The sequence below is a fragment of the Mastomys coucha genome, unplaced genomic scaffold (assembly GCF_008632895.1).
Source record: "Mastomys coucha isolate ucsf_1 unplaced genomic scaffold, UCSF_Mcou_1 pScaffold8, whole genome shotgun sequence".
In the NCBI taxonomy this organism is placed as follows: Eukaryota; Metazoa; Chordata; class Mammalia; order Rodentia; family Muridae; genus Mastomys; species Mastomys coucha.
Window position 1 is genome coordinate 52,031,444 of NW_022196914.1, and position 22,533 is coordinate 52,053,976.

Consider the following 22,533-nt stretch of genomic DNA (forward strand, 5'->3'; position numbering starts at 1 on the left):
ATATCCACTTATTAGTGAGTACATACTATGCATGTCCTTTTGGGTCTGAATTACCTCACTCGGGATGATATTTTCTAGTTCTATCCATTTGCCTGCAAAGCTCAGGATGTCCTCATTCTTAATAGCTGAGTAGTATTCCAATGTGTAAATGAACCCTGTTTTCTGTATCTATTCTTCTGTCATGGGACATCTGGGTTGTTTCCAGCTTCTGGCTATCACAAAGAAGACTGCTATGAACATAGTGGAACACATGCCCCTGTGGGGCATCTTTTGGTTATATTCCCAAGAGTAGTATTGCTGGGTCTTCAGGTATATCTATTTCCAATTTTCTGAGGAACCTTCAGATTGATTTCCAGAGTGGTTGTACCAGTTTACAATCCCATCAGCAATGGAGGAGTGTTCCTCTTTCTCCACGTCCTCACCAACATTTGTTGTTACCTGAGGTTTTAATCTTAGCCATTCTGGTTGGGGTAAGGTGGAATCTCAGGGTCATTTTATGCAGAAAAATAAAAATATACCCATATTTGTCACCTTGCACAAAGCTCAAGTCCAAGTGGATCAAGGACCTTAACATAAAACCAGATACACTGAATCTAATAGATGAGAAAGTGGGAAAGAGTCTTGAACTCATTGGCACAGGGGGAAATTTCCTAAACAGAACTCCAATGGCTCATGCTCTAAAATCAAGAATCGATTAATGGGACCTCATGAAACTGGAAAGCTTCTGTAAGGCAAAGGACACTGTCAATAAGACAAATCAGCAACCAACAGATTGGGAAAAAGAATCTTCATTAATCTCACATCTGATAGAGTGATAATATCCAAAATATATAAAGAACTCAAGAAGCTATCCACTGAAAAAATAAAACAAGTCAATCAAGAAATGGGGTTTAAAACTAAACCAAGAAATCACAACAGAGGAATCTTGAATGTCTGAGAAGCAGCTAAAGAAATGTTCAGAGTCCTTAGTGATCAGAGAAATGTAAATCAAAGTGACCTTGAGAAGACTGATGTTTTTAAGCAACCTTCATATGTTGATAGACTCAGTAGCAGTTACAAAAAATATTAACAGATCTTATATACGACTTCAAAAATTTGCCCTCATGATAACATCTTATAAAGTACTAATGTAATAATCATACTGGAATGTCAACTTTGATATAGTCTACTGTTTTATTGGGATTTGCATGCTTTGACATGTATTCCAGTATGTGTGTTTAAGGTGATGTGACTTTTATTATAGGTTATATTCACAAATCTACCTACCAGTCAAGATACAGAGCAAGTATGCCTCCTTTTTAAAATTTTTTAAAAATTTTATTTCTACATCTACCTCTTTAATCTGTTGTTCTTTTCTCTTAGGTTTTCTTTCTTTTTTTCTTTTATTTATTTATTTACTTTATATCTCAATCTACACTAGAGATATATTATGATTAGCTTTTCCAAATTCATGATTTATCTGTTAATAAAATAAACAATTATTATATTAGTAAAGAATGCTTTAAGCATAGTTTTCTGGTGTTTTTTTGTTTGTTTTATTTTATTTTTTTCACTTATACCCATTGGTAGTTTGCAATGTGAGTGCTTAATTTGCATATTTTCAGGTGTTCAGATGGAAGTGAAGTGCCCTTCATTTTTATGCTAAGTACATGATTGTTTTTATTCTCTGTTGTTCAGAATATTTAGTCAAAATAACTATGGAAGTTGTAAGAGAAACATTTCTTAAAGAAATGCTTTCCTGGCTGCTCCAATATTTATTCATTTTGCTATTTTGTTGCTACAGTAAGAAAAATAAGGAAAACAACTTGTAAGGAATTTAGTATTTTTTTTCCTTTGGGTAGTTTGTATTTCAAAACTTTTAATTACCAAATTATTTCTGGCTAGTATCTTTTCCTGTTTTTCTTATGTATGCAGCTGTTCCTTACAATTCTTTCTGGTAATTCTGAATTATTCAACACAATGCCAGAATCATTATGGAAGATTGGTATGAATCTTATTTTGTAACTAAAATATGAGCAAAATAGAACACATAGTTAATGTTATGAGCCATAAGCGCATAAGATACATATTTGTAGCCACAGAAATATCTGATAGTGTTGTAACTGATTCATCTAGCATTTACTCTATATACCATTTGTTATTATTTAACATTCAAGTTTTGCCATCTCAATTTTTTAAATTTTTTTTTCATTAATTAAAAGTCTATCTATTGGTGTTGCAGTACTCTAGTAGGTACTAAGGGGATAGCATGGAAACAGAACCTCATTCCGCAAAGAGAATCTTTGACAGGGAGACAAGTCACCAGGTGATCACAGCACCACCTGTTCTTGGCGATAAGTGGACATAGTTCCGTGGGAAGGTTTGGAGGGGGAGTTTTAATGTGAGTCTGTACAGGGAAAGGAAAGCTGCCCAGAGGAGCTTAGCAGTTGAGAATTTGTCAAGTTTCATAAGTGTAGAGCACTGGAAGCCATGTCCTTCTCTGCATCTCCCCACTCTCTATAATGCGCAGGAAGAGGTGGCCACTTAGTTCACTTGTGCAGATTACTGCAGAAAAGTTATAGGTGTCCTGCTTGGTTTCAAAAGGAAGCTTCTGTAATGAGCTGGGCAGTTGCAAACTTGACATAGAAAGGCACATATCTCTACCCCACCCCTACACACAGATACAACCCACCTTCTTCTTTCCTCAGAAAAGAGCAGAACACCCAGGGCTATCAGCTAAATACGGCATAAAAAGATACAATACCAGGAACATATTTTTATATCAAAGCTGGACAAGGAAACCTAGTAGGAAGCAAAAGGTCCCAAAGGCAGGCAAAGGAGTCAGAGCACCTGCTCCCACTGCTAGGAGTTTTACAGGGACACCAGTATAGCTACACAATCATAGATACATGCAGAAGACCTAGGTCAGACACATGCAGGCTCCCTGATCTCTGGGAGCCCACTAGAGTCCCTGTTATGTGATTCTGTGGGCTGTGTTCCTGTGGTGTCCTTGATCCCTCTGACTTCTCCATTCCTTCCTCACTGTCCTCCACGAGATTCCCCAAGCTCCCCCTAATACTTGGCTGTGGGACTTCGCATATGTTCCCATGAGCTGCTGGATGACATCTCTCTAGCCTCTAATGCTAGCTAGGCTCCCCTTCCAGCACATTCTGCAGCCATGACAAATTAGGTTGGGGGGTTTGTAGCTGGGGTTGTGTTCAGTCCCCCAATTGAGGCCTTGCCTTGTTAAAGAGGACAGCCATCCCATTACTAGGAGTCTTTGCTAGTGTTACCCTCTTAGATTTCATGGAGTTTCCATTGCACCAGGTTTCTATCTCATCCCTCAGATGTGCCCCAATTCCACTTGTTCCTCTCAGTACTCTCTCCCTCCATCCCCAGTCACCTGATCCCTCCTAATCTATTTCCCCTTTCCAAGGAGATCCTTGAGTGCCCCCTTAAGTCCTCCTTGTTAGTCTCTCTGGGTCTGTGGATTGTAGCATTAATTTTTACTTTACAGCTAATACACACTTAAAAGTGAGTACATGCCATGTTTGTCTTTCTTGGTCTGGGGTACCTCACGATGAGTTTTTCTCCTAATTCAATCCATTTGCCAGCAAATTTCATAATGTCATTTTCCCCCTTTAAAACAGCTGAGTAGTACTCTGTTGTATAAATGTACTACATTTTAATAAATCCACTCTTCAGATGGACATTGAGGTTTTTATTTTCTAGCTATTATAAATAAAACTGCTGTGAACATAGTTGAGCAAGTTTCCTTGTGGTAGAATAGAGCATCCTTTGGGTCTATGCCTAGCAGTGTATGGCTGGGCCTTGAGGTAGAGTGATTCCCAATTTTCTGACAAATTACCACATTGATTTCCAAAGTGGCTATACAAGTTTGCAATCCCACCAACAGTGGAGGAGTATTTCCCTTGCTTCACATCCTTGCCAGCATGAGATGTCACTTGTGGTTTTGGTTTTAGCTATTCTGCCAGGTATAAGAAGGAATCTCAAGGTTGTTTTTATGTGCATTCCCCTAATGGCTAAGGATGTTGAACATTTCAAGCATTTCTAAGGAATTTGAGATTCCTCTGTTGAAAATTCTGTTTAGGTGTGTACTACATTTTTAAATTTGTGGCTGTTAAGAAGGGTATTATTTCACTGATTTCTCTCTCAGCCCCTTTGTCATTTATATATAAGAGGGCTACTGATTTTATTTTATTTTATTAGTTAATCTTGTTGCTAGCCACTTTGCTGAAGGTGTTTATCAGCTGTAGGAGTTCCCTGGTAGAATCTTTTGGATCACTTATATATACTATCATATCTTCAAATATCAAAAATACTTTGACTTCTTCCTATCCCTTTGAGTCCCCTTGATCTTCTTTAGTTGTCTTATTGCCCTGGTTAGAACTTTAAGTACAATATTTGAAGAGCTATTGTGAGAGTAGACAGCCTCATCCTGTTCTGTGTTTAGTGGGTATAGGATTGCTGTAAATTGCCTTTATTATGTTTAGATTATGTCTCTTGTAATCCCTGATCTTTCTAAGGCTTGTATCAGGAAGGGGTGTTGAATTTTGTCAATTGCTTTTTCATGTGGGTTTTTTCTTTCAATTTGTATGCTGGATTAAACTGACAGATTGACATATGTTTAACCATCCATGCATCTCTAGGGTGTAGCCTACTTGTTTATGGTGGGTGATGTTTTTGATGAGTTCTTGGATTTGGTTTGCAAGTATTTTATTGAGTAGTTTTGCATCTATGTTCATGAGGGAAATTGGTTTGAAATTCTCTATGTTGAGTCTTTGTATGGTTTGGGTATCATGATGACTGTGGCCTCATAAAATTAATTTGGCAGTGTTTCTTTTGTTTCTATTTTATGGGATAATTTGAGGAGTATTGATATTAGCACTTCTTTGAATGTATGGTAGAATTCTCCATCAAAACATTTCAGGAATTTTTTGGTTTGGAGAGTTTTAATGACTGCTTCTATTTCCTTGGGGCTGTGTGTGTGTTACAGGTCTATTTAACTTGTTTACCTGATCTTGATTTAATTTTGGCAAGTGGTTATCTATAGAGAAAGTTGCTTTTAGGTGTTCCAGTTTTGTTGAGTAAAGGATTTTGAAGCATGCCCTGGTGATTCTTTGGATTTCCTCAATGTCTGTTGTTAATTGCAGTTTTTAGTTCTGATTTTGGTAATTTGGATACTGTCTCTCTCTCTCTGCCTTTTAAGTTAGTTTGGATAAGGGTTGATCTTTTTGAATTTTCTCAAAGAACCAACTCTTGGTTTCATAAATCTTTGTATTCTTTTTAAATTATTTCCTGCCGTCTACTCCTCTTGTGTGTGCTTGCTTGCTTTTTTCAGGTATGTGGGAAATATTAAAATTAACCAGCGTAGACCCTCTCGCCCTGACTTTAGCTAGCCTCTGCAGTGACGGGTGGGTAGCTGTGTTCCCAGCTCTGGTTTGCTTGTCGCTGGAGCTGCTAGTTCCTGCTCTGCCATACTCGCTGTATTCAGTGGTCCCACATTCCAGTAACCAAGTAGAACTGCCAAGTTCCGCTCCATTCCTCTACTTTCTGCCCTGGAGTGGTCCTGCCGGGCTACTCTCCAGACAGGCAGAGCTCCTGAGTTCCCTTTGCTGCTAGCCCCACGCAAAGAACGCCCATCCCAGTCAGCTGCCACAACACCCAACAACCGGTTAGAAACAAAACTACAAGTCAGATTTATATATCAATAAACTCTATTCATAAGACGCCAATACAATAATTTCAGAACCAATTGATAATGATAAAAGCTGCCCACGTAGATTAGACAAATTATCCCAATTATTCTAACCTTTATGATTTCATAACGATCTGTGGCTATTTAAAGCCACGCTAGTTCCTGTTCTTCTTCCTGTCTATCTGCCTCTATCTTGGCCTTTCTTCTCTCTCGATAAGACCCTGTCTCTGCAACTCTGAGCTCTGCCTCCCTTTCCCCTATCTAATCACAGGCCTCCTGCTGCACTAATTTTTTTTTCATTTTTTTTGGTTTTTTGAGACAGGGTTTCTCTGTATAGCCCTGGGTGTCCTGGAACTCACTCTGTAGACCAGGCTGGCCTTGAACTCAGAAATCAGCCTGCCTCTGCCTCCCAAGTGCTGGGATTAAAGGCGTGCGGCACCACTGCCCGGCTACACTAATATTTTTATGTAATTGGACAGGGAAAACTCTGTCACAGGATCTCTCTAATTCTTTATGAAGGCACTTAGTGCAATGAACTCTTAGTACCACTATTGTGTTCCATAAGTTTAGGTATGTTGTGAGTTTATTTTCATTGAATTCTATGAAGTCTTTAATTTATTTCTGCCTTGATTCAATAGTCATTCTGAGTCTGTGGGCTTTCTGTTGTTGCTGTCATTGTTGAAGTCCAGCTTTAATCTGTGGTGGTCTAATAGGATGCAGTGGGCTATTTTAATTTTCTTGTATCTCTTGAGAGACTTTGTGAACAAGTATGTGGTCAGTTGTGGAGAATGTTTCATGATGTGCTGAAAAGAAGGTATATTCTATTGTGTTTGGGTGAAATGTTCTGTAGATATCTGTTAAGCCCATTTGACTTCTAATGTTTGTAAGCTTCATTATTTTTCTGTTTTGGTTTTTGTTTGATTGACCTGTCCATTGGTGAAAGTGGGCTATTTAAATCTCCCACTATTAATATGAGGGTGCGATGTATAATTTAAGCTTTAATAATATTTCTTTTGCAAATGTGGATGCCCTTGCATTTTGGGCATAGATTTTGAAAACTATATAGCATTATGTTGGTGGATTTTTCCTTTGATGAGTATAAAGTGTCTTTCCCCATCTCTTTTGATTTATTTTGTTTGGAAGTTTATTTTGTTATGTATTAGAATAGCTACACCAGCTTGCTTCTTGGGTCTATTTGCTTAGAATAAGTTTTTCCAACATTTTATCCTCAGTTAATGTCTGTAATGCTGAGGTATCTTTCTTGAATGCAGCAGAAGGTAGGTTCCTATTTTCACATTCATTCTGTTAGTCTGTGTCTTTATATTAGGAAATTGAGCCTGTTGATATTGAGAGATATGAAGAACCAATGATTATGCATTCCTGTTATTTTCTTGTAGCAGTTGGTGGTGGCTTTGTATGTGTGTGTGTGTTTTCCTTTTTTGGGTTTGATGATGTGTGATTGTTTACTGCTTTTGTTCCTGTGGGTGTAGTTAACTCTTTGGGTTGGAGATTTTCTTCTAGTACCTCCTGTAGGGCTGTTTTTTTGGATAAATATATTTAAATATGAATTTATTTATGGAGTATCTTCTTTTCTCCATCTATGATAATTGAAAATTTTACTGAATATAGTAGTCTGTGATGCCCTAAAGTCTGCATCATATCTGTCCAAGCCCTTCTGGCTTTTAGAGTCTCCATTGCAAAGTCAGTTGTAATTCTGACAGATCTGTCTTTATATGTTACTTGGCCTTTTTCCCTTGAAACTTTTAGTATTCTTTCCTTGTTCTGTACATGTATTGTGTTGATTATTATGTGGTGAGGGGCCTTCCTTCTCTGGCCCCATTTATTTGGTTTTCTGTTCGCTTCCTGTACCTTTATAGGCATGTGCTTCCTTAGTTAAGAAAAATTTCTTCTATGATTTTGTGGGCCGTTGAGCTGGAAATCTTCTTTTCCTGTTATTCTTAGGTTTGGCCTGTTCGTAGAGTCCCAGATTTACTGGATGTTTTATGTCAGGAATTTTTTTAGATTTAACATTTTCTTTGACTGATGTATCTATTTCTTCCTCGTATCTTCAATGTTTGAGATTCTCTCTTCCCTCTCTTCTATTCTGTTGATGATGTTTCTGTCTGAAGTTCCTATTGACTTACTTAGATTTTTCCATTTCTAGAAATTCCTTGATTTGTGTTTTCCAGTTTTGAATAGTTTTACTTGTTTCTTTCATGTGTTTGCTTATTTTTTCTTGGCCTTCTTGACACATTCATGTATTTGTTTGTTTCAATATTTATTGTTTTTTCCTCAGATCCTTTAAGGGATTTACTCATTTCCTCTTCAAGGACCTCTACCATTGTTCAATTTGTTTTCAGGTTGTTTTCTTGTATGCTGGCTGTGTTTTCTATGGGGTTTGCTGTAGTGGGATAGCTTGGCTCTGGTGATGATGCCAGTATGCCCCTGCTGTGCTGATTATGTTCTTAGACTGGAGTCTAGGCATGTGGATTTAGAGTGATTGTACGTCTAGGTGCTCAATTCTGGGTTTGTCTTTGTTGAATGGACATTTTGTTTCTTGGTTTCTTTTTCCTCAGTTCGTCTTGCTCAAGTGGCCTGTAGTTGAGTAGATGATCTCCACTCAAGTTGGCTGCTGTACTTTTGATGATCTGCATTGAGCAGGGGTTTCTGCCCAAGTTCAGAGCTGGAGTTCTGTTGATGTGTGTAGCCTCAATTTGGCTGAGGGTTCTCTGGGGTTTAGGATGCTTGCCTGGCTTCTGGTGGGGTAGGAGGCTTCAGCTGGTTTTCAGGGAGTTTATTCTGGCCTTGGATAGGGTAGAAGGTTCATGGCACATGTCTTTGGAGAGTCCTCTGCTGAGGAGGCGTCTCAGACTTCACCAAGCACATCCAATCACTTGTTCTCTCTGCACTGCCACATCAGTTGACTGCAGCAAAAACCTGCAATTCCTCCCAGCAGTGAAAAGTAAACCATGACATTTCCAAACCTCTGAGAAGGCAGAGTTCTAAACAAATGCTTGTATCTAACTATTAAACTGTATTAAACAAATCTAATATTGATAATAGTAGGTATATTTTATTGATTTTGAAAAACATTCTCAGCTAATCTTTCCTGGGAGATAGTGGAAAGATGGAGAATACTGTGCTCAAGTACACACACCCATATATACACATGGAAGGCCAGAGGCTGATAATTTAGTATCTCCCTCTACTATACTGAATATTCTTCTTCTCCTTCTCCTTCTCCTTCTCCTTCTCCTTCTCCTTCTCCTTCTCCTTCTCCTTCTCCTTCTCCTTTTCCTTCTCCTTCTCCTTCTTCTTCTTCTTCTTCTTCTTTTCCTTCTTCTTTTTCTTCTTCTCATTATTATTATTATTATTATTATTATTATTATTATTATTATTTTCCAAGACAGCACCACTACTGCCTGGCCTGAATTTTATTTTATTTTTTTCTTCGAGACAGGGTTTCTCTGTGTCGCCTTGGCTGTCCTAGAACTCACTCTGTAGACCAGGCTGGCCTTGAACTCAGAAATCCGCCTGCCTCTGCCTCCTAAGTGCTGGGATTAAAGGCTTGTGCCACCACTGCCCGCTGAATCTTATTTTTTGAGACAATTTCTCTCAAAGAACCTGAAACTTGCAGTTCATACAGTGTAGATTGACTGGACCCCAAACTCCAGGGATCTTATCTCTGCCTCCCCAGCACTGCGATTTCAGGTATTTTTATACCTGTGGCCTTCCTGTGGGTCTGGGGATCTGAGCTTAGGTCCTCAGGCTTATACAGCATGTATTTTCTATATGGAGCCATTACCAAAGTCTTATAATTCAATTTTTTTTTGTCATTTCTTTTTCTCTCTCTTAGAGCTTTGTTTATAAGTATGGTACTCTTAGACAATCTTTTCTGCTTACCTTTCCTTGCATTTCACTTGGGAATATGTTACTGTCATAGATTTCTTTTACATTTTGTGTCTGTCAGTTATCCACATGTACATTCTCCTCCTGCTCTCCCCTGTTATACTCTGCCTGTTCTCCCTTCTCTCACACTATCGCTTTGTTCTGATGCCCAGTGAGTTTATCCAGGGATGCCTGTGTAACTGTGGTTTGGAGTCACCTTCTAGAGCCATGTCCTTAGCGTGTGTGCAGTGGAAGACAATAACTCCTGCTCCAGAGTCTATCCAGCCAGTCTGTCAGGGAAGCAAAGGCTCATGGACCACTCACCCACACGACTCTTCAAAGCTTTGGTCTTCTACAGTATGGTTTGCGTTTTTCCTTCATTGATTGTCCATAAAGTTGAGTTTGCTGATGATGTGGTCAAACACAGTGCCCATCTCTGTTGCCATACTTTGTTTCAGTTCCTTTCATCGCTTTCTTCTTTATTTGTTTGCCATGTCTGTGTTTTGTTTTTTTGTTTTTTTTTGTTTTTGCAGTTCTGCAACTTTATATTCAGCAAGTTAGTTCTCATCCACATTGACAGTCTGTAGATTTTTGAATATGGTAACAGGCACATAAGTTACCAATGTGTACAGCTTGTTTGATGAATCCTCATCCTCATCCTCATTATGTTTTCTGGACAAACGTACTCTGATGTGATATGGAACATTCCTTATTCCCTTGGGCCAGACGGCTTTATTGAGCCTGGTGGTGTCAATGCGCACATCTGGTTTCCCCATTTCCTTCATGGCAAATTTCCGAATTTCTTTGAGTGCCCAAGGAGCATGTTTCTTGAAGCCCACTCCGTGGATGTGCTTGTGAATGTTGATGGTATATTCTTGGGTCACCTCGTTGATGGCAGAACAGCCGTTCTTCTCGGGAACCATTCTCCTGGGCCCAAGTTGGAAAGGAAGGGCGCCAGGGATTGTGGGAAGGAAAGTCCTGTAGCCGTACAACTTCAGCCATGTCTGTGTTTAACCCTTTCTGCTAGAACCTCTTTGTTGTCTTGTTTGCTTGTTTCTGTTCCGTGTCTGTGCTAGAGCTTTTAACATGTTTGTTAAAGATACCTTAAATTTCAGGCACTTTAGTTCCAATAACATTGTCAGTCTTTGGCTTCATTTCTCAGACATGTATGTTCTTTCATGCTCTTTTGTATGTTTGGTTAAAAGCAAACCATTTGTAAAATTATGCTTGGAAAAATGGACTTGTGCCACCTTTAATGCACATGATGGCAGATTAGTCTTCTGGTCTGAGTTGTGCTTTCTGGCTATAACATTTCTGTTTATTTGATTCTTGTTGGCTTGGTAGTGGGGAAGGGTGGAGTTGGCTGACTCTGTTTGGGCTCAGCCTGTTTCCCTGTCTCAGGTAAGCACTTCTTAGTCAATGATAGGTGAAGTCATTTCCCTAAGTTTCTCAGGTGGGACACATTTTATTTATTAACCTTTCCTGCTGTGTGGATGTCAGCCTATGCTCCGAGAACATTCTATGTTGTGCTGTTCTTTCAGCAGCTTAAACCTTGTGCATCTTAGTGAAGATGGCGCCTGGAGAGAGCATGTTCTTCCTACTGCCAAGATGTATTATACGAAAGAGTCTCTTCTCATTCTCTTGTTCTGTCCATTTTTTTCTTGTGAGTACTTTGTGAAGTGGTAGAGACTAGCCTCTGCGTGGGTGAGCATCTCCATGGTGTTTGTGGCTCAAAGAAGTTCTGAATTCTCCAGCTAGTTCAGACTCAGTCTTTAGCAGTTGAAACTTTTAGCTTGAGTGGTCCTCAACAGCTTGACTGCTTCTTGAAGCTCCTTCACAAAATCAAAGGTGCATTGTATGTCCTGTTTCCCCTTGCAGGTGTCTGCCTTTCCTTACAACTAATTCTCTGATAAGTTCAGAACATTTGAGTTGTTTTAGAAATATTCCTTTGGTGGTTATTGTAGGCTTCAGGTTCCTACATCCGAGTGAGTCTGTCACGCTGTGCCTTTTGTCACCCATTATACATGCCAGGCTGTGCATGTGACCTCGGTTCACAGTTCCTACTTACTTTTCTTTCTGATAAATCATTTTAAAAATCTTTGGTGAGGGCCTGATGATTCTTCTTAACATCTCTTCTTGTATCACAGATACACAGACCTAACATGTTTTATGAGACACATATTAAAAATAGCACACTTGATGGAGAAAGGAAGCCCCTGATTTTTGTTGCTTGAGACTGAACCCAGTACTTCATACATGCTAAGTTCCTGCTAGCATTGAGTTACCAGGCAGCTGAAGTCAGTTCTTTATTCTCCAATTTTCTTAGAAAGACCTTCATTCTTAAGGTTGCTGCAAGCTATGGGTGGCATATGTAGAAAGTATCTTTAAAGAACAGGACTCCAAACTAATGATGACTTAACTATGTTTTCTTTTTTTACTTTTTATACCTATGAACATTTTTACCAAGATTTAGGTGGATGGACTATAATGACTTCCTGTTTTCAATTTATTCAAATATTTTACTACTACTATTACTGCTGCTACTGCTGCTGCTGCTGCTACTACTACTACTACTACTACTACTACTACTACTACTACTACTATTACTACTGCCTTAAAGTCCTGGGTAAAGACTTGAGTTGCTTTTGTTTTGTTTTTTCTTATCTACTTTCTTATCTGATTTCAAACTCTTCTGTTCTGTTTCATAGATTTTCCTGTTTTCTTTGTGTTCAGAATTTTCTCCTAGCAAAATATATCTTTTACATGAAAACATTTTAACTTTATTAATTGGAAATCTAAGTGCTTATCTGCCATAGTTTAATATTTCTGTGTTCTATATAGCTTAGGCAGAGCATAGCATCCTTACCATCTTTGGAGTGACACACAAAGTGTCCCAGTGTTCCCAGATGTCACCCACATTCCAAACTTACATGTAAGCCTTCTTAATGTAGGAGTCTGGAGCATAGTGCTTCCTCTTCCTCTCACACTGTGTTAAGACTGAGGGTCAGATAGGAACTGATAGCAAAATGCTCTTTCTTGGTATTAACAAGAGAGAGAAATGACTTCATTTTACCTGTTGCCCATCTTAGACATTTCTAGATTATTATAAATGTAATATTATTTGTCTAAATGAGAAAAAGTAAGCAACTTCTCTGATTCTCCTGAATATAATTTATATTTCTGGCAATATTAGGTAAGCTATTCTGACCTGACAGTTAACCAATCCTCAGTAAACCTCTAGAAAAAGTTTTAAAATCTTCAAACCAAAGATTTAGCTATTGTGCTGCTCACTGGAAAAAGAGCCTACTACTTGTTGATGGATTTATAATTGACTGATTTATGACAAACTCTCCAGACCTATGCTGTATTCAGAACATTTTGAAAGTACAAGAAGGTAGATGTATCAATAGTATAATTACTGCAATTCACATCCATCAAACTAGTTTTTTGAATATAGGAACTACTGAAATATAGTATTATATTAAAAATTTCAAGAACATTAACTGCTCTCTTTAGTATTTGGTATATTAACCCTAATTATGCAAGTACTATGAAATTAAGGGACTAGAAAATAAATACAAAGAGAATTTGCTGAAATGACAGGAACGTTTGGTAGGTAAATATGATCCAAAATGTCCCATCTACTAGAGGGTTAATAAACTCTTTCTTAAAAATTGTTTCTGTATATATCTTTAGTAATCTTACATATCTGCCATAGTTAGGCAGCAATAAGCAGCTTCAAATGAGTGAATATTTCTTTCTTATGTTTGTCTGCTTGTTTGAAGAAAGAGTTTTACGTTGTCTGGCCTGGTTTACAAATCCTAAAGATGGCTTTGAGCTTCCAACCCCCTTGCCTCTTCTTGCCAGTACTTTGCATTGCAGGCATGTGCCAATACACACAATAGTTTATACAGTGCTGGGGACCTGGTGTTTCCAGTATTCTATCAAGCAGCTCATCAATTTGCCATTTGGAGCCATTTGGAGATGTCCAAATGGCTACTTTATACTGTTACGGGAAAATACATACGTGTAGCATCTGTAGTTGTGGTTGATAGTCAGTGTTCGGAGTTCTTCCTGTTCGCTAGTTATTCATTTTAATTCATATATGTTAAACTGCAGGACGGACAATTTTGATTTGATATGTGTTTGCTATCAAATTTAAGTCACCATTAGAGAATCTGTATTCTAATTTGTATCATTAATATGCCTTCTAAAAAAAAAGTGAAAAGTGAATCTTAAAAATATTATGTTAGTAAAAGTTTATTAGAAAACCTGATAATAGTTGCATTAGGTTCAAAAGGTTCTTTCAGAAAATTGTTTTTATGAACATTATATGAGTATTTATTGGCCATTAAACTTTTTAAATTATTGAAACGGATATGTATCCCCTTTATCATGAAAAATTTTAAAGTATGGATACCATAAAAGTCAAGAAATTTTCTATTTTATTATTTTAATTTTCATATTTTTTTGTAATTTATCAAGGGGAGATGTACTAGCAGCACATAGATTTCAACTCCAAACAAAGGGGAATTGCTTTTGTTCTGTGAAGTTGGCTTTTCCTAGGCAATAGAGCCAGAGCTTTAACCTAATGCTTAGGTAAACTGAACTTAGACACTAAGGGAAGCTGTTTACTTTGAGATTCAGCTTTTTAGAAGCCTTTGAAAAAAATGGAGTGAGCTGGAAGGCCCCCTGAGACAGAGCTTTCTCACTGCCACTGTCCCTTGCTGTAGTTCCCTGGTATACCTTAAAGCTGTGGATTTTGTATTAGAACTATAGTTAGAACTAATAACTAGAATGACGTTCACGTTGTTTACATTTTTCTTTTAAGGTTTAGATTGATTCATTTTTATTCACATAGTCATTTATAACAGAGCCAATCATAATGGTAAGTCTGAATTTACAGGATATAGAGCCTTCATTATGAGAACAAGACATGTTTGGGGTAAGCTGAATAATATTTCAGATTTGGTACTTTTTGGAGGTGGGAATATTTATTTTCACACACCTAATGAAACATTTGGAGGACAGCATGTATGTCTAATCATGATATCTTTTATATACATACAAATTGACTGAGTATCCTGGAGCAATTTTTATTATTTTATTTTGTATGCTATGTATATATGCATGTGTGTGTGTGTGTGTGTGTTATGGTGCACATGTGTGCGTGCATGTGGGGGGTGCACATGCATGTGTGCACGCTTTGAGACATTCCTATGTTCATCCTTTTGCCTCTCAGCTATGGTGAATACCCCTGAAGTGCTCGCACTGTGCTCTCGCTCTCTCTCTCTCTCTCTCTCTCTCTCTCTCTCTCTCTCTGTGTGTGTGTGTGTAAGGTACAGATTCTAATGCACAGGCTGCAAGTCTTCTTATCCACTGAGTCAATTCCCGAGCCCATCTGGAAGTAATTTTCATCAGTATTTTTAATCTGTCCACATTTTTACTATAACTCATTATATGAAATCACATGTAGAATTTTGCATTATGGGTATCATTTTGACATTAAGAAAGTTTTGGATTTGGGGACATCTTAAATTTCAGATTTTGGCTTAGGGAATGTTTAACATACAATAAAAGGGCTTGTTACAGCTGTAGTAGCAGAACTACCAGCTGATACGGTGTGATCAGATGGTACTAGACACATTATAGGGCTCACTATATTTTTTTATTAACATCCCCAATAGGCAGATATTACTATATCTCATTTTACAATGAATTAACTATACCAGATCAGACAGTTTGTAAATATGATTCACGTGTGATTTAAACCAATTAGGTTGAACTAAAACTAGGAAAAAAAATTAACTATATAAAAATAACACTTTGCAATTCTCTGATTTATCACTTAGATTCATATTTTCTTTAGTCGGGAATTATATGTGTCCACATTATATGGGGTTCTCTGTTTGTAATTTTCAAGTAAGAATCTGAGGGCCCTGGAGACCTATACTGACAGCTGTTGTGTGAAGTGTCCCTTCTCATTGCTTGCTGTCTCCACACTGGAATCCCAGAGATACTTAGTGCTTGGACAGTGTAGATCAGCATGACAAAGCCACAGTGCCTTATCCTACAGATCCAGAAAAGTTGTTTATAATCATTACATGGTTAACTTTCAATTGTCTTAGATCCTTTTCATGTATATTATTTAATGAGAATGAAGAAAAGTACCATGGACAAAAGGAATCAAGGGAACAGAAAGCTGTGATGTGGGAAGAAGAGAGAATAAAGGAAACCATGTGAGAGAAAAGAGAGGAAGTGGGTAAAGGAGAAAGGTGGAGCAGCAAGGGCCAGGCAGATCCTATGACACTGCTTATGAATGTATCTTAAAGTGATTATATGGTAAATGAAAATTATAACAAAATTACCTAGGGAAAGCAGTGAAGAAATTGGCAAGCCTGGACCTACCTTCTCATTGTTTCACACTCTTCCTGACTCTGGTGTTAGCTTGTATTAAAAAAGTCTATTCTATTTAATATAAGCCGCTTTAAAATAGTGAAATACTGTGTCCTGTTAGTAGTTCCCTATATACTTTTGTTTCTTTTTAATGTACAGAAACTAAAATCTAAGAGTTTAAGTTGGCTTGAAATAATATTTAAAAGTAGTATATTTTATCCAACCATAGTTCCCTGCAATACACTGTCCTTTTGCAGTGTAAGTAGGGTATAACATTAGAAACTGGTTTCTAGGCCGTGTGTGGTGGTTTACTCCTGTAATTCCAGTATGGGGGGAGTGCTGAAGCAGTAGATCTTCCCAGAGTTCAAGGCTAGTCTGGGCTACATTGTGAGACCATGTTTAAAATAACAGTACATTGTTTGTAATAGAAAAAGTTAAATATCTAACCTGCCTATAATATACTTCTTATAAAAACAGCAAACTAGTACTTACCACATATTATACAAGTCCTAACATCTAGACTTTATTTGTGAACAAATTTAGTAACAATGTGTAATATAACTCAGATTCAACAAAATGATAACCTAATTTCATAAAATTAAAAGAAGCATGACAATTCTGTTGCTCATTTTAATATTCATTCATATTTATTTTAATATAGAAGGAAATTTGAGTATATGTAAAAGTATGCTTCATAAGATCCACTTATGTACCATTGAGTAAATAGATTTAAAAATTAACTTTAAATGGTCTTGAAATACATAAGGAATGTAAGTGGAAGTTGACATAAACTACAACCCCATAGTAAATCCTCTGTTATGGTTTAGATAGGAAGTATCCATTCAAGTGTCCCATGAGTCTGATTCCTAGCAGGTGGGTGATGAGACCTGCCCAGTGAAGTAACCCATCCATGGCCCATCTTTTTATAGCATTGGCAGGAGGAAGTAGAAACTTTTATAGATGTAGGAACTTGTTGAGGGAGACTAAAAGTCATTGTGTATCTGTTCTTGGGTACTATATCTTTCTCTGTTTTGTTGCTATATATGTCTGCTTCAATTTACACTTCATTAAGCCCTCTCCACCATGGAACTCTATGTTATTACCTGCTCATAGTAGCAGAGCAAGACAGTCATGAAATGTTTGAACCTCCTGAAATGGTAAGCCAATATAAATTCTTCCACCCTTAGTTGTTTTTCTCAGGCATTTTTTCATGAGGAAAGATGAGTCTTAATCCCCTTATACATACTTAAGAATAGCCTTCCATTATATCACACTGATACCAAGTTAGCATTATCAGCCCATACATCAGCAATTCTTGTTGATAAAATCACAGTGCTGGGCTAGGGATATAGCTCAGTGGTAGGATACTTGCTTGTCATATGTGATACCCAGCCTCAGTGCTTAATACTACAGAAACAAAACGGACGGGATAAAACCAATAATGACCACAAACACTTGCTACTTGAGTACAGGTGCTACAAATCACTTAACATTTGAGAAACTGAGGAGAAAATGTAATGCAATTCAAGGTACTTTATGAAAGAGAAATGAAAAGATTTACAAAGTCAGCTTCAGAAGGTAGAGCAACCTTGTCATTAAATTATGGGTATAAATAACTATGAAAATCAAGTTGTATCAATGCAGTGTAAAGATGTCAAATGAAGTAAAAATATTTCTACATGCATATACAATTGTGTGTATCTATGTTAATATACTTGAATAAATGTTTTCTTTTTATTTTGAAGACAGTTAAATGAGTCTCAAGTCCATTAGCATATTATTTATATGATTACACAGAGATAGTTATCAGAAATATCCATATGCCTGAAACTATAGAAACAGTCTGCCCTTAGTAATTATACTTCATTGTCATCAATTCAAAAAATGTTGCAAAATGATCATCCCATAATTATTAAATATTGATATTAAATATACTGAACATTGTGAAGAAATAAGGGAAACTTTCATTTCTTCTGCATGTTTAAAACGGTTTAAAGGTAATGAGTTATGACAATAATTAGCATTTAGATTTCCTTAGTAGACATTGCTATGTGGGAAAAGGTAATGACAATACCTATGTAGAAGTAAATTTATTGGCTGAATCATAAAAAGTTTTATCAAGAAAAATGAGGCTTATGTAACAAGAAATAAGATTTAATTAGTAAAAAAAATAAAAGAAATGTTTCCAGAGCCATATGATAAGGGCCAGACTGATTTAAAGAGAAGTAGGTTTGAGCATGACTTTAGAATATATTCAGAGAATGAAGGTAATCATGAATCTGAATGACAGGTAACAAAATCCCTCAGATTTCTTCATGAAAGTATTAGGAAGCAAGTAAACATTTTTTGAGAGATCACTGGATAAACACAATACCTAGAGACTAATGATTTGGCAACAAGAAAAACAAAACAGACAAAAGAATTTAGTGGGTATTGTCAGAGACAGGAAGCAGTCAAACATCAGTGTCCTGGGGAAGAATAGCAGAAAACTGTTAGCAGTAATAGAGCCATGAATCATCAAGGCTTTTTTCTGATGACTTTCACAAGCCAGGTGATATTTGTTATCTTTAAGACATTTAGGTTCCAATTGTCAGAAAGAAAGTGAAAATGTCTAAAAATCTCTGCTAGAGAAGCAAGGCTTAGTGTCTGAAAGTGTCTGGGGAGGCACCCATCCTAGCTAGCTAGGACAGGTTTCTGCTGCTGGGATGAAACACCATGACCAAAGCAAGTTAAGGAAGAGTTTATTTGCCTTATGTTTCCAAATCACTGTTTCTCACTAAAAGAAGTCAGGACAGGAACTCACACAGGGCAGGATCCTGGAGGCAGGAGCTGATGCAGAGGCCTTGCAGGGTGCTACTTACTGGCTTGTTCCCGACAGCTTACTCAGCTTGCTTTCTTAGAGAATCTTGAGAATTTCTTAGAGAATGCCCATGGATGGCATCATCCACAGTGGGCTGGGGCTACCCCACTAATCACTAATTTAAAAAATGCCCTATAGACTTACCTATATAGCCTTATTTTATAGGGGCATTTTTGTCAGTTGATGCTCCTTCTTCTCCAATGACTTGAGTCAAGTTGATATAAAACTAGCCAGCACACATCCCAAAAATATAAAATGAGGAAAAAGAAAACTTTTTAGAAGAGTGCAAATTTCACGCATTAAGAAACAAGAATGGTATTAACAGACGAAAGATATGACTTTGTGTTAAGAGCAAGCAGATCCCATTCAGGATAGCTCAGACTTATACATTTCAGTTTAGCTGCTTCTGTCCTCACCCACTATCGAGCAGGTGTGGGAATATTCTGGGTATGAAAGCTGTGCTTTCTACTGTGTCAGATGGCTGACAGTGAGAAAAGCACTGGCCTCAGCATGTGCACACATTATGTAATCAAATGAAAGCTTTCACAACAGGGAACAGAGCTGTCAAGTAGCCCCAAGACACTACCTGGTAGATGATGACTTTTGCCAGTTTCTGTCCAGACCACTGCCAACAACAATTTTCAAATTAATTAAAACATATGGTCATTAAATTCATACTTAACATGCTGTACAAATTTACCTCTTTTACACCAAAGACATTGCAAATACAATTTTAAAATTTCAGAGACACAGTCTCTTAATTTCTGATTGTTTTTACCTTGCATTGTGTTGTGGGGCAGACTTTTCCTGTGGAGAGAGGCAGCACATGTCTGCTCATCACAGATAGGGATCCCACAAGAGACAAAAATACAGATACCACCACCAAACATCAACTTGGTGAAGCAATGAGGTTTGGGAGGTTACTTACAAGGGCAGAAGTAGCTCAAAGAATTGCGTCAGCAAGGCCCTCAGCATGGCTGACCACTCACAGCGTTGAGGCCCCGCGCGCGGAGGGCACACTGCACAGCCTGTAAGTGCTCGGCTTGTTGGGGAAAGTCCTTTCCAGGTACCTCAGTTGGTGTGAGCATCTCCCAGGCAGCTCATGCAGTTCAGAATGCCCCTGCCTCTGTTTCTTCTAGCCTGCTAGGCTTGGGGTGGGGTGTCAGAGGGAGATGAATCTCAGAAATCTTTTCTCTTTATACTCACAAAAGTGGAGTGGCTTGGTGAATCTGGTCGATTTTGGAGAGTTCTGGAAACTGGCTTGAGTTCACTTTCTCTCTTAATGAGCTTCCTGCAGGATGGAATCTCTCAATTTGGGAGGAAAGAACTACACAAATCAGTTCAGTGGCCAGTTAGCCCTTTAGCTTTTTTAAAGGAATTAATGTTTTATAAATGATGTTTAATGTATTATTAAAGTATACTATTTCACAGAAAGCTCTGTGAAACCAAAAAAAAAATGTTCTTTTGGTTTTCCCTTAAAATTTTTATATTGCAGTGATGGCTGGGTTAATATGGGAAATGTGCCTTTTCTGTAGGCTTAAAATCTCATGTATTTCATGAAATTATAACATGATACAACATATTAAAAGAGAATTGTAGAAATTTGCTACCATTAAATATGAATAGGCTTTCTATGAAAAACACAAATTAGAGTTGATGGATTACTAAATAAAAATAAAACAGGACAGGAAGTCCAAGGTAGGAGGGTGGGGGTATATTTGGGAGGACTTGAGGCCATATATGACTAAAGTACATTGTAAAAAAATTCTCAGTAAATTAATAACATTTTTAAAACTTAATAGATTTTATCAAACCCTTCAACTTTTAGATGGGATTTAACTTTATGAAAAACAAACTGAGATATTGTAGTAGACAGAAGAAATGGATTGTCACATTCACCATATTCCCGACAGTGAAGGATTGTGATAAATATATTCTGTTCTAGCTCATAGGCCTTACCAGGTCAACTCCAACTCAGAGAGATGGGTGGCAGTACAGTTAGGTGCATGCTGGTCTTCCATGTTAGTGTAAGTGTGAACTTTAAATATTGAAGTTTCGTTTAGGAAAGCATCTTGTGTCTAGTCTCCCAGTTCTTTATCCTTGGATTTCTTTTTTTTTTTAATTAGATATTTTCTTTATTTACATGTAAATTTCTCCTTTCCCAGTTTCCCCTCCAAAAAACAAAGAAACAAACAACAAAAACAACAAAAACAAACCCCTGTTGCCTGCCCTCTCCCCATGCCTGCCACCCCACCCTATCCTTGGATTTCTGTACTGTGCTGTGTTTGTATGTTTATGTGAGTCAGGGAACTCCTAGCAGATTATATATGCACATCTACTTTACTGAAAATAAGGTTTTTCATGCAATATATTTGGTTAAGGTTCCCCTTCCCCAACTCCTCCCCACCATCCAAATACATACCCTTTCTTACCCTCTCTCATTAGAAAACAAACAGGCAAATAAATAAATAAATAAAAATAATAAGAACAAACTCTAGTAGATTGTTTTTAATGGGTAATCTGTGTCTTAGTGCAGTTTCAGGCTGGGACCACTTTCTTATGTGTAGATCTGCTCAGTGTCAAGGTACTACCGAAGGAAAGCATTTTATCTAGGAATGTTCCCTAGAAATCCCACGTGTGAAAGATGCTTTGTTAGTGCAAGGCAAGGACACACAATGACACCATATGCTAGCACCAAATGCTGATTTTATGGTTCTCATTTTCTGATTCTACTATTATCCCATTGTACTATTAAGCATAAAGTAAAGATAATCTTCATATATAATTATGCTCATTGTGAACATCTTTAAAATACTAGATACCTCAGACTTAAAGAAAAAGAAAAGACACAAAATGTATATTATGATTTATATGTATAGAACCAATTAATAAAAAAGAAAATGCTGTTCATTCCTCTGGTTCTTCTAAGTATGCTAATGGTTTGTGACCTGATATACTGGTGTTGGTCACAATTCAAAGTCTTACTGTCTGTATCTTTTTAAAAAGCCAACTCTGTACACACCTTCAGAGTTTAGTTTTATAATAAAACTGTTTGAATAATTAGACCTTTACATTCCTAAAGATAAAATAAATGTAATCTTTTGCCTTATTTTGCTCAATTAAATTGTTAAGAAGATCAAAGTGGTATAGACAATGTGAAATTTAACATTTTAATACTGATGTTGTACACTGCTTTACTTAACATTTGGGAAGAAGCTGCCTCTGACATCAACTCAAGGAAACACTTTTTGTTGCTATTATAATCAGCAAATAAAGGGACACTTATTATTCCAAAAAAATAAATAAATAACAACAAAAAAGGAAGAGTGGATAAGATAGGCAGCAAGTGCAATAAAGATTCCCACAGGCCAGAGATTCAGAGCTGGGAATAAAGCATGAGCAGATGCTCCCTGAGCGTGTCCCGAAGTGGACAGCAGATGATGCCTCATCAGATGCACCCTGTATTCTGCAGTGTACAGAGGCCACAGACAGATCCAGGCTTGAGCTGGAGTGAAGGGGTTTGACTGAGTGATCTGAAAAGCCACTCTTAGCTCTAAATGTCTGCTGCTTTACTCCTTGTGTTTTATGGCATTGGTATTGTTTAAGCAAAACCCTGATGAGAAGGCAGCAGCTGTAAGAGCAGGAGTAAGTCTCCTTGCAGAGGGGGCAGCAGCTGTAAGAGCAGGAGTAA

At 37.5% G+C, this 22,533-nt stretch overlaps 1 protein-coding gene and 1 pseudogene across 7 annotated transcripts in view; one reads left to right on the forward strand and one right to left on the reverse strand.

Moving 5' to 3' along the window:
- The window catches only part of Ssbp2 (single stranded DNA binding protein 2), a 211,930-nt gene that overhangs the window by 68,240 nt on the left and 121,157 nt on the right, over positions 1–22,533 (forward strand). The window lies entirely within an intron of this gene.
- LOC116083819 lies at positions 10,144–10,596 on the reverse strand (annotated as a pseudogene).